At 40.9% G+C, this 19,063-nt stretch overlaps 1 protein-coding gene across 2 annotated transcripts in view; it reads right to left on the bottom strand.

Annotated features, from left to right (window-relative positions):
• Window positions 1–17,058, bottom strand: part of LOC129189775 (synaptopodin) — a 31,206-nt gene extending 14,148 nt beyond the window's left edge. The window contains exons 1-2 of one of the 2 annotated variants that reach the window (XM_054791843.1): window positions 16,896–17,058; window positions 8,224–8,910 (exon numbers count right to left, since the gene is read on the bottom strand). The gene's annotated coding sequence lies outside the window, so the exon portion shown is untranslated. Of the gene's footprint in view, window positions 1–3,406; window positions 3,541–8,223; window positions 8,911–16,895 lie in introns of those variants that run through there. The other variant, XM_054791842.1, reaches the window with a different exon arrangement.
• Window positions 17,059–19,063: the final 2,005 nt, after the last annotated feature.

Consider the following 19,063-nt stretch of genomic DNA (forward strand, 5'->3'; position numbering starts at 1 on the left):
AGGTCATTAGTACAGAATTTACGGTATATTAGTCCAGAATGTCTTCCTTCTTATAGGGATGTTTGTGCGACATAGAAATGTGCACCTTTTCAAGTTGTATCTCCGTCAGCATTATGTAATTGGATTGTTATTTGTGAATTTATTAAGACTAGGGATCCTCCGATCGATCGGCCACTGTCAATACCGGCCCATTTCCGTAAAAAACATGTGATCAGCGTATGCCGTATGCTTGGTAAATTAAGTGGGGTACAATTTCAATGTTGCCAGTCATAAATAAAAGAAATAGTTAACGACTCTAATAGTGATGAAAGAGATAACTTCTTTCACACATTAGAAAGAAATAAAGCCAGAGGTGTGGACTTGAGTCAGACTCAAGTTGCAATTTTGATGACTTTGGACTCAACTTGGCAATATCATCAAAGACTTTTACATCAATGGCTCAGGCCTGACTTGGGCTTTATTCCGATGACTTGAAAATACTTGAAATTTTCAATGGCTATATTTCTGTGCGCTCCAGACTGCTGGAGAGTGCTAGAAAGTTATTATATAACATGCACACACGCACACTGTCTTTTCTTGACTTGAGACATGACTTCCACTTGCACATTTTTACTCGAGACTCACCTGCGACTTGCAAAAATCTGACTTCTCCCACCTCGGAATATACCATTCAACAAATACAACTTGGCTAGGGTATGAATAATTTTGGGCTCGCCTGTATGTGTCCTTAATCAGACTGCCCGTGTGGAAGATGAGAGCCATCTTTGTTTTAGTCAACGAACCACCTAGTAACAGACAAATTCCTCAGTAATCGTTGTTATTATTAAATGCCTTTCAGTGTTCCTTTATGGATTTGCAAGTGTGCACCACAAACCTTGACGATAGTGGTGTATTAAGCAGATCGCAAGCCAGTATGTTAGCAGAGTAGTGCCCTTGAAGACAGTCTAAACAAAACAGTGCTCAGCCACAAAAATGCTCCAGTGGCGTGATGAGGGCCGATGAAGGCTGGTACTGTTTAGGCTCTCTGACAACAGCGGCCTTTGAGTCTCCCAGATGTGTCACTGATCTGGATCTCATCTTTTTTTTTAAACTTTTTTGACTGACTCCCAACCTTCATTAGCCAACATTTTCTTGTCCATCCATGCTTCGTAATCGTCCGGGTATTACATTTCTTCAAAGCTTTTGAGAAATGCACTCCCAACTGATTGTACTGTATATGTTTCACAAATGACATGTGATGTCATCTCTCCCACTTTCCATCAGTCTAGCCACTAATTACCCCGAACATCAAACGGTGTCCCACAGTGCCCACCTGTCCTGCATCTTTTCCCTGTGCCACCCATTGACCTCCATGATTAGAGGTAAGGGTATTATTTACAGTCTGGCTCGGAGGCCACTTTGGTGCATAATCACAGTGTTCCTGTTCATGACAGCACTGCCATATAAACTGTAATCAGTCGTTTGTCCCCTGTGGTCTGAAACATTTATCACACAAACTGGATGCATCAACGGAAAGCATGTCAGTCTGCTCTATCTTCTATTGCTTTGGGTCCACATGCATTAGGTTACGTGATGTGTCCGCATGTTCAATGTGCCGTCCAAACTACTGTAAACCTTGAAGGCGTATCATTTAACAAGCATATGAAAGGACATCTGCTCACCATTGACACCCTCAGGTGCAGTTATGTATCTGATGTCTTTTACCTGCACAATGCACATGGCATACCAAACCAAATTCCTGACTTTAGTTGCACCTTCCGCTCTCTCATCTAGACAAAGAGCCATTCAACGCCTTCTTGGCGAGCTGAGAAATGATTTTTGGTTGTGCTCCAAAATTGGCATTCCTGGTTCATTACTCCTGAGGAGGCCGTGATGGTCAACATGCCTCAGCTTGTGCTGTGTGATGACTGACATCTAAAACATGGCAGATCTCCAATGACTCTCATATAGCGCCCTTAAAAGTATCCGTTTTTTCTTTCAAGAAATAAAAGAACCTGGTTTGCTGCGCATATTCCCTCTCCTGTTGACAGGTAAAAAAAAAAAAAAAAGCGGCAAAGATAAACACTTGAGGGAGGCGTGTATGTTCCAGTGCCAAACGCTGAAAATTGACAGACATCAAAGGAGCAAAGCATTTTTTAAAATAAGTATTATTACCTGCACCAGTGTAACATAAACATTAGTAGAAATACTGCACAGCAAGCAGGGGGAGCATCTGAACAGGCAGCAAGGAATAGTAATGAGAAAAAGGAAAAAAGTAAATATTATATCGTGATATTTCATTATTATAAATATAGAGTAACCCCTTGTTTATTGGTTCCAGACCTGGCCATGATAAGTGAATTTCCACAAAGTAGGATTCCTTGGGTGGAATATTTTCGTAGTTAGAGCACAGAAAACCTGTTTAGGACCTTCAAAATATGTTTTTTTTAACATGATTATAACCCTCTAGAAATGAACGACCGCCCCTATAGTCACCCTTACACTCGTATTATCCAATATAGTAGACATAATTAGAGTAAATAAGCCATTTTGTTGTGCGACAGGCCAACAGGTGGTGACATCAGGGGTTCACAGTTGAGTTTTAGGTCGGCGTGGGTCACTGAAGCACAGTAGCCCATGTTTGTAATAGGGATTATTGTGCCTGTTGTGAGATCATTCAAACCTGCAATAAAAGCCTGTTATTCTGGCGATCAAGTCTGACGTCAGTGTGTCTCACCGAGCATTACAGTAACATTGCTGACACCAAGTGACCAGTGTAGAATACTACATATCATTCACAGGGTCTTTGAATGAGTCTTCTGAATGACTTGTATATGTATCTTAGCCATTATCCATTTTTATGCTTGAAAATGCTTAATTTAGACAAAAAAAATATGTAAATGTAATATGTAACTTGCTTTAAAAAGCACATTTAAACTAATAATAGACCGTATTCAACCACTAAATAGGATGATTTATTAATTCATATATTTTTGGCAAAACCGTGATAGAGTGAAGCCGCAAAATTTGAACTGCAAAGTGGCGAAGAATGACTGTAATGATAAAGATGATACTTTTTAAAGAAAATAATGTGAACTACACCAGGTTTTCTGCAAGTATTTGAATGAGTGCAATAAAAATGCCAGTAAATAAATAAAATACAAATAAAAACCAATAAAAACCTGCCTGTTTTATCAAGAAGCATACTGTGCATGTCAGTCCAGTGGCCCACTACACTATTGTTACAGTTCTAGAAGCAACCACACAACTTGTTGAACTATCACAGCCACTCTAGCAAGACAAAAAAAAACCTGCAAGTGCGCAATGAGGGAATAACACAAAGCACAGATGTTTGCCGTCTACTCCTAAGTTGCTTTGTTTGATGTAGCCTCTTATGTGCTCACTTTAAACAAAGATAGCATCTTACCCCGTAAAGATAAATGGAATGGGCTGCAGGTGACACGTCTGTAGCAGCTGTTCCACAGCAGCAGTATTCCTGTGTGCTGGTCCACTCATGCAGCTCACCTGTACTCCTGGTGGGTCTCACTGCGAGGCAGCAGCATAGTGGACTGCCCCCTTTTTCGGTTTCCTATATGACTCTGCACACACCTCCCTCCCTCTGTCACCCCCCTCTCCTCTCACTCATGAAACAGACGATAGATGGGGCGGGGTGGTGGGTCAGCTGGAACACAGAGGGCTCTTTGTCTGGGTTCTTTTTCATATGGTTTCCTTCAAGCTTGCATACTGAACACATTAGGGTATAATATATTTTCATATTCAACACAAGGATGCTGAGCAGCTTGCGGGTTCCACTTTCTATCCCCCTTCCCTCTCCCTCATGCCTCGCTGTTGTCAATTCTTGACCCACTTTTGCAATCCGAACAGAAACAAAAACACAACAAATGTAAACAAAAGTTTCTGCAAAGAGACCACCGATGTTTATGTTTATGCTTTCTGTTCTTGTCACTCAATCCATTTAGTTATATTTACCCCAGATCAGCAGCAGCTTTAAAAAGCTTAAAACACCAAACATGACATCTCATCCTGGCAAAAAGCTGATTTTTGTGTGGTTTAAGCAAGGTTTGCACACTAGGTTGAAGCCATTGTGCACTGGCAGATTCAGTAACTATTCAAAACCTTTGTTTAGCATTAGCTCCTGGAGTCATCTCTGCCGAAATGTCTTATCATTTTGCTCAAAGAGCACCTAATAGATCTTGACAAATACCTCCATTAGTAACTTAACAGCCATTTCAAAGAGGATACACGGCTGGAATTCGTTCTAAGACGCCATATGATGGAAACGTAGCAAGTAATTGGTGCGTGAAATTCTGAGTCGGATTAGTTTATTTATGTTAACCCAAAAACAGGGCACCGGCAGGGATAATTCCAAGCAGACGCTGTGTGTAGTTGTCATGAAGAACATATACACACACTGTTTTTTCCACATTCTCTGCACATTGTTTTATCTTTATAGTCGATTTAAAGATTAATTCATTGAATGGACAAATATATGGAAAAGTCACTGTAAGCCCCAAAGAACAGCTACATGTTGAAATGAATGAACAAATCTGTAAAATATGACTATTACAATCTTTCTGGAGGAGGATGATTGTTGCTGTGCTGTTGAACTGAAAATATTCAAGGCCTTGGAAGAATGCATGTTTGGTAAACTCTCTTGTCAAATGCACTGCACCGTGTTGTCGCATTGACTGGCCGCCTCTCGAGCTCACTTAAGCACTGAAGCACACTTAATGCTTGCAGTAAGATCAAGAATCCCATTGATGGAGAGTCAATATTCATTTTTCTGCGTTTTGTACAATGTTTGAGGGGGGCATGTCTTACTTCGCCTATTAACCTTTACATGGAAAGTATTTAGGGAGTACTGTGAGGCCTGGAGATGCTCTCTAGCTAATTTTCTTACACCGGTGCAACAGATTTTTGGCAACTATTCAAGGTCCTCTGTTAAGTGAAATGAACATGATGTTGTAATAGTAATACATGTCCCTAGAGCTCGTTTGTGTGCACCAAAGAAAAGTCAATCATTTTCCTTCTGTGTTTGCTCCACTTCTAAGAAACGAGGCGCTCCAGTGGTCGCTTTTGCTGGTCTGGGTTTTCCTGACGTTTCATGAAGGAAAAACCTCCTTCCTCTTGGACATGATAACACCTCTGACCCGCCCCTGGTTAGATGAGCCCGCCCCATATTTTGTGGCATAAGGATCGTAATATAGTCGTCCCTTGCTATACTGCGGTTCAAACATTGTGCCCTAACTCTATCATGTTTTTTCCCCAAAAAATTAATTAATAAATGCTCACTGTTTCATGGTTGAATATGGTCTATTATTACTAAGAAATAAGCTGATTTAAGCAAATCCATTGCCTAAATTAAGCATTCTCAAGCATAAAAATGGCTACATGAACGTAAATACAAATACTTGTATAAGGCATTCAAAAGACGGGGTATGAAGTGTAATACAGTATCCAAGACTTGCCTTTAAGAAGCAGGGCCTGGGGAGTGACGTATGTGACGTCAGCTAGCTAGAGTTGACTGCATTAGCAATAGGTTAGCAGTGTAGAGTGGCCGACAGCAGCTTTTGTGTGAACGTTCACTGCATGTGTTCTCTGCTTGTTAATAAAGCAAAATAACGTGACGTGCATCGTGAGCCTCTCCTTAACCACAAACAGAGGCAGTAGAGTAGTATTCTACACTGGCGTTACATTGATGAGACAATAGCCACCGCAGGAAATACGCTGTCAATGCTAACGTGTGAGTCTATGTTTTCTTATTTATGTCTAGGATGGCTTGTTTTGTGTTACTATGTCTACAATATTAGGTAATACAAGTGTAAAAGGCTATAGGGGTGTTATTTCATGTCTACATGTCAATTATCCATCAATCAGACGTGTGAGCTGTAAGTTTTATCATTTGTTTTTTCTTGAGCTAAAAGGTTCCTAACCTAGCGTGATGTTACTGTTGAAATGTGGCTGTAATTTTAGCACTGTAGCTCACATAGCTATGCTAATGTTGTTAACGTTTGTGTGCCCCCCCATTACTTAATGTTATGTTCTCCTAAGTGGTTGATGGCATTGGAGAAGTGCAGAGTTACAGTGTATATGTAGAAAGTGGATAAAGTGCACACCAGTGCTTCTTGGAGACACAAACTCTGCTGGGGCCAGGCGTGGACAAACACAGCTCATTAGCATTAAAGCCACCGACACACAAAACAGCGTTTTCCCAGTAGGGCCTACTAAAAACACTTTTAAATGGTCTAAATTCCAGCGTCAAGGCTAGACTTCCAGTACAGACTTGATTGGACCGCTGAGACGCTGTTAAAAAATGCTATAATATAAGACGTTTAACTGTACTGCAAACACTGCAAGATTAAAGCAAGTTTTTATTATTATTATTGCATTAAAGGGTAGAAACAAGATTGTGTTACACACTGATGTCACACATGTTATAGTGTATGTGGTGATGTTGTTAAACAATCCAAGTCAAAGGTTCTGTCTGCCTTGGTTAGGTACTGCTTGCGGGGTGCTAACTTTCGAAGGTGCTGCGAAGCAAGATTAAATATCAAATCGTTGTCAAAAATGGAATATTTGACTTGCCAGGCTAATGGTTTTCTTCTGTTGACAAACTATTTAGTAGTATAGTGTATTGGAAATTTTAGTTCATACTATTTAAGATGTGCAAATTGATCTCATATAGAAAGTACCTGGTTACCTTGTTTGTCAAACAAGTATTTTTTTTACCTTGAGATATCATCTCAATCTTTCTTATTAATCTTATTCTTGTGATTGAATTTCTTGCAGTGTCACTGGTACGGTCTCCACGTGGATGAGACAGATAGACGCACAGCAAAGCTCTACTTTTTGTGCTTGCTCCTTGCTGCTATCGATCCCCCAACTTTATGATCATAACTGATCACTTCTTGTTCTCAACAATGATGCACTTTCCTGCAGAGAATCAATCTAGGTGAAAGCGGATGGATGACCGAATGAATAAAGCTGGAGGTTTATTGAGAAGATTAAGTTGCATGGTGCAAAAGTTTCTTGAACAAAGAAACGTCTTAATTACCCTCCAGCTGTTGCATAAGCCAACCTTAAAGTGTATTTTCGCTGGCTGTGGTTCGCCCCTCTTCTAAACAGAAGGTCACACAAAGCTTGAGAAACAGGCTTAGATAGAAAGACTTGCATATTGGATGTTGAAAACAAATGGCTAGACGAAGGTTTACAGTGGAGATCAAGTCACATGGTTGTAATGTTTCTTGAGGGACTGTCAGGCTTTAGGAGAAACGTCTTAATTACCCTACAGCCGTTGGATAAGCCAACTATAAAGTGTATTTTCTTTGGCTTTGGTTCACCACGCTTCTTAGCGAAAGTCTTAAACACTAAATAAGACAGTAGCTCAGTCTGTTGGGACACGGCTTTGAATCTGAGGCTTGCATGTTAAAGAGCTGCTATAGAAGAAAAATATATAGACGTTTGCACCGGCTGCTGGAGGAAAGCAAAGCTTGGAACCCCAACCCCTCTTCGTGTAATTTGGATTGTACTTTATGTACTTCATGCCGAAGAGTGGAAGAACTGCAGGATGGTCTGTTTTTCTTTCTTTCAAATGTGCATGTTATATTTAATGCAATTTAATGCAATGTTATATTATTATATTATATATTATTATGTATTATTATATTAGTCTATCAATCTGCCATTTAAGCAACTGAGTAGGTGTGACTGTGCCACAAATCCTGCCTAGAGAGACGGAGTAGCGAAGAGGCATTAAAACGGTCGTTTTTTTATACGCCAACCACATCACAGAGAACAGTTTCGTAAAAAAAAAAAATAAAAAAAAAATCAGGCTTCGCAACACATCTTAAAATAAAGCCTGGAGCTTTGCCAAATCATCAACTGCAGACGTGAGATCAGAAAGCGATGAGAAAGCACATGGTAAGGCAAGGAAAGAATTCCTCTTAGAGAGAAACCTCTAACAGAACCGAGACTTGGTGTGGGGTGGCCATCTGCCTCAACCAGTTGTGTTGCGATAGAGGGACAGAGTAGAAGGGCATAATGGTAGAAAATAAGAAAGAAGGATTGGGGTAGGGATGAGAAACTGTACAATAAAAACACAGAGGGATGGGTGCCTGGTGAGCATTTTCTACAGAGAAAAATATTGTCCTATCATTTCTGAGTGAAAGGGTGTTACTGGTGATTTTAGAGACAGAACGTTCTATTTTAACAGCCATTGCTCACCTGATGGATGGCCTCACCAAGGTGCGCAGACAATCCATCACCTCGAGGCTTCTAAAGTATCATCTTCTCTGCTTCTTCTCCTCCCTCATCACCTCTTTCCTCCTGCTTTAACTCTCTCTCACTGTATTTTTCTAACCCTATCCTCATCTCCTCCCCTTGCTCGCACATTTGTCATCGTAGATCGATTTCCCTCCAGCTTATTATCTGTTTTTTTCCCCTTTTGGTCCCACTTGAGGCTACGTATTCCTGGTGTCCACCAAATTGCTGTCTCTCCATCACCATTCCTGTGTGTGCTGCCTCCTTTGGCCCAGCCTCTCCTGACATGTTTGTGTATGTTAGACTCTGTGCAGCTGGGAGCAGCCATTAGTGGCGGCGTCTTCCTTTTTCTTCTCCTCCCTCTCCAGTGCCCTGCTTCGCTGGTGTTGTGGCGTGACTCTGTGAAGGGCAGCTGTGTGGGAGACCAGGGAGCTGAGGGGAAATGTTAGCACACATTCCATCAGAAGAGGGGTTCTTGCTACAAAGAGAGCGGCGTGGAATTTCCTAAGCGATCTGGTTTGCATTGCCTCTCAAGTCAGATCCATCCACACCGCTCCGGTTGAAGTTATTAGACATCGTTTCCTGCACGGCCCAGGTCCGGATTGATTGGAATCATGCACAGGCCGCGCTCTGCCGACCCTGGCTGTGTCCCTGTGGATGTAATAGGATACAGTGATGGGGCTGTTCAAAGGCAAAGTTTTGTCTAAACACACAGAACGCAAGAAAAAGAAATTATTCAGCATGCTCGTGGATGTTTTGTTGGGTCGATGTTTCACGATGAGTAGCTATGATATGAGATTGCAATCGGCCTGATCACCGGCCGTTTGGGATATGATATGCATGTAACACTAATTCATTTAAGGCACACTTATTTTTCAGTGTTTCCTCTGTTTAATTTCAGTGGAATGGACATGTGCATTTCACATACTACCTAGACTGCAACATGGGAAAAGTGGTCAATTGGTTACATTAAAAGCAGGGCTGTGAAAAAGAACACCTTAAAGGGGACCTACTCTGCTTTTCCTCTTTTCTGACCTGTAAATGTTGTTACAGTGTTGTGTTAAACGATGCCAACACGTCATATAATGAGGTTTGCACATTTGGAAGTGAGACCTGAAAGCAGTTTTGGACGGCTCTGCACGCTGTGTTTTGCAGAGTTTTTCTTAACACCGAGTTCCACTGACGTCAACGCAACCCGGACTTCCTTATATGGGCATGCCCAGGCAAATGCTGTAGGCCTGCCCTCCCCCAGCTCTGCTTCGCTCTGCTCTGTTCATCGTGTCAGCACGTATGGCTCTCAGGAAATGTTTGTTCGGGGCAAGCGTTAGGCGTGGTTGGAGTTGTTGATTCCCGGCCAGCAAGAGAAAAATACGCTCATCTGTTAACGGCACATCATAAGGGACAGTGTCAACATGGGCCAATACGAAGCTGGACTATTCGCCAAACTGTTGCTGAAGTCCGACGCCTTTCCAACGTTACTTGGTTGTGTTGAAGAGTCAGAAGAGCAACCTGTAAGTAAAAAGTTATCAGTGTCCTAACCAGTGTGTATTTTGTGTAGGTAATCGGACAAATGTGTAGCATTATAGAGTATGCATACAGCGAGTGTGACCAATCACAGCAGAGTGGGCTTGGCGGGAGGCGTGCCTGGAGGAGGACCGGGGGTGGAGTTAATTACACAGATCGTTTGGGCAGGAGGCAGGAAACCCAAGGATACACTGCAGGAAGAGCTGCAGAGTCTGGAAGATCTACAAAGCTTCCTGCGTGGGTTATCGTGTGTATCTGCTTTATCGGAGTTCAGAACTCAATAAAAAAGGCCCAAAAATTTGTATAATAGGTCCCTTTTAACGGCACTAAGTGTAGCGTCTACACAGATCTACACAGTCACACTCTTTTTTTAACCTTATTCCTACCTTAACACATCAACGGCAGTGCTGAACACCGTATATACTTGTATATATCTACTGTACATCACTTCCTTATCCTCTATCACACTACCGAACATCACACATCAAAAGCAGATGGTTTCAAAGGGGTGTTAAGACAAGAAGAAAGACATTGTGTTATGCAGCAAGACTGCTTAAACATACAGCGCATAATATGTTGTTACAGTTAGATAGATTTAAAAAAATGCCTAATATGTCTGTCTGTCTTTAAAGTTTTAGTAAGATGTTAACCTGTTCAGTGTAACAGAACGTATTGTGTTCAGCCTTGGAGGTTCCACTGTTTACAATTATTCTTACTAAATTCCTATTTGAAAACAATTATGCTAGCCTGGCGCCTGCTACTACATGAGAGCTCTCACAAACTCAGTGAATCTAATAGATGTACTAAATATACTTCAGGGTCGGACTACAACATAGTTTTGTGAGTCTAAATTGCTTCCACACACTGGGCTAGGCATCTAAGTAGTTTTTGAAGTGTATGTGAGACTTGGACCCACAGACCCATTAGGCAGGACCGGCATACTAATACTCAGACTGAGACTGCATCCAAACCACAATCGGCTGGGGCAGTCTTTGTCGGGGTAATGGTGAAGTCACACAGGATGGTATTAATTCATTAGAAGAAAAACAATAATATGCTATATGGCTCCTTGCAACCGTGCTGTTCTGACATGAAGGAATAAGGATACATAGCACCTGGTTATTCACCTTGATATTCAGCAGAAATACGCCTCTCAAGTAACACAAAAACCTCATAATCCCAGAGTTTTTGTCCAGCAATCTCAGAGTTTTTGTCCAGCAATCAAAGAAGCAAACAAGCTACAGCAGCTAACCTTGACAACGCTCTCCATGTGTCATTTGTTGCACACCTTTTAAATGCCCTTACACCAGGGGTCTGGATGTCTGCATCTGGCTCTCACACGTTTCTTAAAACCAATCATTTTTAAATGTTTTATTTTTTTCCCTGACATTTTAAAGTAAAACATTACATTACATTGTTTAAAAAAAGGTTCAAAATATAAAACATTATAATGCATTTTAATCCGTCGCAGTACGAATGCCAATTGTCCTTACTGTCCGATAGTTTCCGGGTCAGTCGCCAAAACACGATTAGAATTGGAAAACGTCCCGCTTAGCTAATTCTGTAGGTAGCGCAAACACTTTTGATGAATAAGATGGCGAAAAGAAAGAAAGATGAGGAGTACTGTACATTTCAGCATGAATGGACAGAGGAGTTCGCCTTCGTGGAGAGGGCAGGTTTGGCTGCGTGTCTAATAAGCAGTGATACAACTAAATCAATGAAACGGTCAAATACAAAGCGGCACTAAATATCCAGCGGGGGACAGTCGGAAGAAGGCATGCCAAGAACTACTGTCAACAAGCTGACTGGTCTTCGGCCAGCTTTGCTGGTTCTTTAGCAATAGTGAGGAACAGAAATCCATTCACAGATGGCAAATTTGCCAAAACATTCATGCTTGATGTGGCGAATGAACTTATCTTATCATGAACCACACACTGCAGCGTGGGGGTATTACCGTATTGACCATATTTGGCCCTACGTATGCATGTGAGCGGTCCTTCTCACATCTAAAAAAAACATCAAGACCAACATACGATCACGCCTAACAGATGGAAGCCTCAAGACCTGCATGAAGCTCAACTTCACCACCTGCCAACCAGACTGCAAAGCCATCAGCAAAACCATGCTGTACCAGAAGTCACATTAATGGTAACAAGTATTTTATTTATTGATTAGCTTCAGTATCACATTATTAAAAAGACCTACTATATTACCTGAAAATGCACAGTCAAAATGAATATGTTGACTGTATTCTCATAAAATGAAAGCAGTATTTTTCCATTTCTGCTGCTTTTTTATTTATATAAATATTATTTATATATATATATTTTTTATATAACTATTTCAATTTTCTTACTGTAAATTTTCTTCTCGTAATTTATTCCCATATTTTGACTTTATTTTTGTAACATCGTAACTTTTTCCGCAAACTAATTTTCCAAAAATAACAACTTTATTTGTTGTTTGTTTTTTTTGTTACCCATATTATTACAACTTTTAAAAAAAACTTTTTTTTCTTTAATATTTCAACTTGATATTACTAAGATGACTTACTTTTCCTCATAATATTACAAAGTTATTTTTGTAAAATTATGACTTTATCTTGTGATATCCCAACTTTTTTCTTTAAATATTTTGACTTTACACTTGTGATATTACAGCTGATTTTTCAATTTTTGCTGTTTTTTTTTTTTTTTTTTTTTTTAGTTTTCTTGTTAAATTACATTTTTAGAAAAAACAGCCACTGACTGCAAATGGCCCCCACGCGGCACTTTGGATACCCCTGCATGTCTGCTTTTCATCACATTTAAATGTAATACATAATACATGATGTTATCCAGTTTAAAACCACACTCATCAGTGTTCACATGGCCCCAGGAGCCAAATCAAACAAACAGCGGATGTTGCCTTTCGGTTCATTGTTTCCATGTAAGGAGACTGCAGCAGCACCTATTACATGCGTGCAGCTTCATGAATATGTCCTGTGGGATGTTCGATTGTTATGAGGTGTGACAGCACAGAGGTTTGTGTGCCAGTATGCAACAAACAGCTCATTCAGTATTAATAGTTTGAGTGGCATCAGGCCAACATGATGCATTCAAATCAGGTTTTAACATTAAAATGATGGAAATATCTGTAATCTTCCAAAAAGTGCGTGTTACGCATGATCATATGAATGATTGCATGTGACAGCCCTCCTGCTTCTGTTTGGTTCAGACCATTCCCATGGAAATGCCTTTCTGCTTAGTCGCTGGGCCTCTCAGCACATGGGTGGAAACAAGGCGGGAATTATTATCCCTACAAAGTGAGCCTCTTGTTAAGACAATGCACGCTGCAGAACGCAATCAAGATTTACCAGGAGATGAACATGAAACAGTGAACGTGGTTTGCTGCCATGCTTGGTAATTACTTTATTTACGGCGCACAATGCAAGTGGCTTTTTAATATACAGAATACTCAAAATATCTTCTGTGGTCATTGTCAGTGTGTAATGCGGTGGAAGTGACTTTCATGGAATGTTTATCAGTGTTCTGACCTGCTTTTTAGCAATTAACACTTTCATTCCAGATTAGGGGTTAGCCTGACATTGTGAGTTACTACTGTGTGGACTGGTATATAATAATAATACCCCCCTCTTAAAATCCTCCCAACACACACACACACACACACACATGCATCCTTGCTTGCATCGCATCTGCAAGCAATTAAATTGATTCGTTCATACCTCCAGCCATCTGGCCCCCTCGCGTCTTTACTCCAAATTAAGAATCTACATTGGATATTTTCCATTCTGGGGGCTCATATTTTTTCCAAGGACACTAGAAGCTTTGTTGCTTCTCTTTTCACCCCTTCGTTCGACATTCTCAGGGAAAATACGCCACTGGAGATCTGTTCAGCCTCACCTGGGAATAGCTTATTGTAACAAGATTTGCTTAGAAAAGTGTAAGTAACACAGCGGGAATTAAACATTCTTGTTAACTGATGTTCAACGTGGTAACAATGAGGCACAATTACAGTTACAAAGGGGTGGTAAATATCCAGAAACTTTCCATGGCTAGCAATTTTGGAAATATTATTGGACAAAGTTTGGAGTATATGGCAATTTGAGTTATTATTCATTCCGACACATTAAGTCAAATTCACATTGCTCGGTGTGCTCTTCAAAACACCTACTGTAACTTTACGGTGTTTAGAAATTTGATACACACCTTTAGGAGACTGACAAGCACATGCTTGTAAAATCTGAGCAAGATTGGTTGAAAAACATGGTTGTTGTGAAGCAAAACGCCTTTTCTGGTGCACCAAACTAATTGCCCATAAGTCATTGACCATTTGTCTAATCATTATAAAACTTTGAGGGTATCTGTATTGCATGTATGGAAGCATGTCTTTCAAGGAATTTGGACCACAACCCAGAGGGGCACGACAAATGTCCTTTGCAGTCATGTGAAAACATTTGAACTTCCCAAAGGGTGTCCTGAGTTCTGACTGCGTATTTTTGTTAAGGCCCATATAAAGCTCAAAGCAAAATTCATGTAATTTTGCAACCAAAGGCATAATGAAGTAATGTTTCATTGATGGAAAGTAAGATACAATTTTTAAAAACTCAGTCTGAAAGATCAGTGTGGAAAAGGTTATAAAGCCATTTGTAAAGCTTTGGGACTCCTGCGAACCACACTGAGAGCCATTATCCACAAATGGGGAAAACATGGAAGAGTGGTGAACCTTCCCAAGAGTCGCTGGTCAACCCAAATTACCCCAAGACCCAGCGACGACTCATCCAAAAGGTCACAAAAGACCCCACAGCAACATCCAAAGAACTGGAGCTCACTTGCCTCACTTAAGGTCAGTGTTCATGACTCCACCATAAGAAAGACGCTGGGCAATGACTGATGAACAAAAGAAACATTAAGGCTTGTCTCAATTTTGCCAGAAAACATCTTGATGATCCCCAAGACCTTTGGGAAAATACTCTGTGGTCTGACAAGACAAAAGTTGAACTTTTTGGAAGGTGTCCCATTGGATCTGGCATAAAAGTACCGCCGCATTTCAGAAAAAGAACATCATACCAACAGTATAATATTGTGGTGGTAGTGTGATTGTCTGGGGGTGTTTTGCTGCTTCAGGACCTTGAAGACTTGCTGTAATAAATACAACCATTAATTCTGCTGTCTACCAAAAAATCCTGAACGAGAATCTGTTTGTGGCCTCAAGCTGAAACACACTTGGGTTCTGCAGCAGGACAATGATCCAAAACACACCAGCAAGTCCATTTTTGAATGGCTGAAGAAAAAAAATCAAGACTTTGGATTGGCCTAGTCAAAGTCCTGACCTGAATCCTATTGACATTCTGTGGCAAGATGTTAAAAAGCTGGTTCATGCTCGAAAACCCTCCAATGTGTCTGAATTGCAACAATTCTGCAAAGATGAGCCAAAATTCCTCTTCAGCGCTGTAAGAGACTTATTGCAAAATATCGCAAACGCTTGATTGGGCAGGGTGGCCCAACCAGTTATTAGGTTTAGGGGGCAATCAAATTTTTGTGTTGTCATTGGCTAATACTTAAATTTGTTTGATGATCTGAAACATTTAAGTGCAACCAACATACAAAAATATAAGAAATCAGGAAGGGGGCAAACACTGCTGTATTTGTAGGGTTTGCATGAAGAGCCTCCACAGTGTGCTCCTCTTATCACTATCATGGGACAGGTGTAATGAGCTTCCACTGACCTGCACAGGATCCCATTACTTGGGAGATGAGTCAAGATACAGGAAAGGACACATGGTGGCCATTAAAGAGGCAAAGTCAATGAAGGCCAACAGATGGGTCATGGAGAATCAACGGTATGTCACCAGAGGTTTTGGATGGTTATTTATGTCTTTGGTCAGGAGATGTGGAGAGAAAGGCGGTTTTTAAAAGGATCACTCTGAGCTCTCCCACCAGCTGAGTTTTTCTCCTTTGCGCCCTTTTCTGAAATGAACTGCCACATCTATGGTCAGCATCGCTTTTTATATATGATGATGAATAAATATGTTCATTTTTTCTCCACCACATGCAAGTAAGCGTTTCTTCCTACTACTTTTTGCACGTTTTATACACTGTCCGCGTCTATGTGTTTTCTTCATGTATTAAAACAAAATGACTACTCACTGGGCTTCAATGAGCTCTGAATAACTGTTGGATTTCACCAGCATCGCACCCTCAATTCTAACCTCAAGCAAGAATTTTCTGCATAAAAGTTACAGGAAACTTGATGATACTTGGATGTACAGGAAAGTTCTGACTCATTCTCAAGCGCTCACATGCGAAGTCAAGCTGTGAGCTTCAATTTAGAATAAAAGGGGAGATTCCCAGGTTTGATGGAAATACATGATTTGCCTGTGGAAGTGGTGGACCGCATACACACACACACCCACACACACACACCCACACACACACACACACACACGCACACATACAGGTGTTGACAGTCACAGACATATTGATGAATGGGGGGCAGGGTTGTCACTTTTATTTCTTCTTTTGATTCTTCAGCATCAGAGCAATGTTTCTCTAGGTGGTTTTACATCACACCCACAACTGTTTTGATTGGATGTGTGTTTCTTATGGATTTTAAAGTCTAAACTCAAGATCTAAACTCACTTAACATCAACAGGGTTCTTGCTTGGGCATAGAGCAATGATTTCTCGGTGTTGCAGGCCTGCCAGCCTTGAAGAAATGTTATGATTTGCTCTATTTCCCCCATTTTTGCTGGGTTTTAATTTTATTTCTACAATGTGCCGCAGGCAGATAAAAAATTCACTTAATGTGGCAAATGGCCCCGGGCTACACTGTGGACACCCCTGCTTTTATAGCTTTTCATCAGGGTTGCGCAGTGGTCATGATGTCATTTTTATTGCAAATGTTGATCTGAAATCGAGGAAAATATCTGCGAAGGTTGGCTGTATGCCCTCCGAACGAGTCATATACACACCAGAAATAATGTTCTACAAGCTGACCAATCAAAGTTTGATTCTTCTGGAGGTGTACGTCATGCGTACATGTTGGCAGGTCTGATGTTGTTGCAGTGGTGAAAAAGGGAAATGTTGTGATTTGAACTTTGACCTCAATTACCTCAGCAAGCAGTATTTTCACAGATCTTTCCCTGGATGGCCTGCAGCCGCAGGATGTTTTCATTTTGGGTCCTAGCACTTGATGACAACATCATAGCCCTTTCACGGGATTTTCAACTTTCTTATCCCTTGGGGGAGGGATTATCATTGGAACAATCTTTTCCACACAGGGACAGGGATTTCTCAAGAGGTACCTGAAAGTAGGACAGACCGAAAATAACTAATCTAGTTCCCATACAAGGATCAAGACTAGATATGACACTTTCCTTCAAGATGTACATTTGAATACTGAGAGAATTGCACACTGAGGATTGTGCAATAACATGGTAACACTGCAGTGCGTGTGGTTAGCACTTCTGCCTCACAGCTTCTGGGTTTGAATCTCAGCCCGGACCTTTCTATGTGGAGTTTGCATGTTCTCCCCATGCTTGTGTGGGTGTGCTCCCAGTATTCTGGATTCCCCTCACATTCCAAAAACATGCATGTTAAATTAGCTGGAAACTAAATTGTGAGCTTATGAGATCAGCTCCACCTCACTCATAGCCATGCACGCATTCTAATAATGGTTTCTTCATTATAATTTGTCCATGCAGTAGTTTGCAATAAACAATCCATCCGTTCATTTTCTATGCCGCTTATCCTAATTAGGGTTGCAGGGGTATGCTGCAGCCTATCCCAGCTGACTTCGGGCGAGAGGCGGGGTACACGCTGGACTGGTCGCAAGCCAATCGCAGGGCACATATAGACAAACAATCATTAGCGCTCACATTCATACCTATGGACAATTTAATGGACATAAACATAAATAAATGGACAATTTAGAGTCTCCAGTTAACCGAACATGCATGTCTTTGGAATGTGGGATGAAACCAGAGTGCCCGAAGAAAACCCAGACAGCGGTGTGCAAATAAAACCCACGTGCACGGGGAACATGCAAACATGCAAACTCGAACCCAAGATCTCCTGACTGTGTGGCCAACATGCTAACCACTTGGCCACTGTGCGGCCCTGCAGTAAACCAACAAAAGCAAAAAATTCCATTGCTCAACATTACTAATATTACAAATGGTTACTATTTATTGCAATTACTATTGACATTAGTAAAAGGTAGATCAGGTCGTTTGTAAGAAGATGACACTTGTTAAAAGTTGCATCAAATCATGTACACGTTTTAAAAATATCAGTTGGGAACATGCGTTGGCTTAGACCACTTAGACCTACTGATGATGTGTTGTTACAATAGTAATGTATTGAAAGTTTGTGCATTTTTCACATAAATGTCGTTTACAGTGGAGGTTGAATCATTTTGATTCCTGTCTATTAATTCAATGAATTACATTTGACGCAGACAAAGCAAGAGTTTGTTTTTCTTTGAGTTGCCTAATAGTTGTGCACACAGATATTCTCAATAAAAGCCAAAACCTCACTTTCACTTCCTTAGATATTCAGGTCTGAGGTTTATTAACATTTTGGATTGACCAGGAGCACTGTTGTTAATAAAATGAATCATCAAAAATGCAACTCTCCTAATAATTGTGCACACAGTGTATCTGATGCTGCATTCACTGACCTCACTGCCAACTATCGGTAGGGTTCACATTTGAAAGTGGTCACTCCGAACCACTACAAAGCATTGGAAAAAACAAGCTAAAGGACCTAACATAGACTCCTGGCTGTTGTCGTGACGACAGATTCATGTACTTTTCTAACTAAGTAGTGTCAGTGTGAGGACTATGGTCTGTCTACTTTTAACGACACCTAAAACTTTAAATTGCCCACAGGAGGACAGAAAATAACACACAGGAGACAAAACAGTCTGTCTTTGAACTTGATGTGAACCACTTCCCGCTCATATCAATCATCGTTCTACCCTCACCTTGACTCCTCACCTTAAAATGTAAATGCTTTACATTATCTTAGCCCTCCAAAGTGGAGCTTGTGCCTATGAACCTGCAACATGAGAACAACGTGTGTGGTTGTTCAATGAGCCTCAGGTGTATTCCGTCTTTGACAGCAAACATGCAGCCTCAGCGGGATGTGTGAAGGATGTGAAGGATACGCTTGGGCATAGACACGGTCACCTCCGCCTTTAAATAGCAACTTCTGGGTCATGTCTGCTGGTGCATAATGTCACGCATGCACTTAGCAAGGAAAGACAATTTAGAATGA

The sequence above is a fragment of the Dunckerocampus dactyliophorus genome, chromosome 11 (assembly GCF_027744805.1).
Source record: "Dunckerocampus dactyliophorus isolate RoL2022-P2 chromosome 11, RoL_Ddac_1.1, whole genome shotgun sequence".
Classification (NCBI taxonomy): Eukaryota; Metazoa; Chordata; class Actinopteri; order Syngnathiformes; family Syngnathidae; genus Dunckerocampus; species Dunckerocampus dactyliophorus.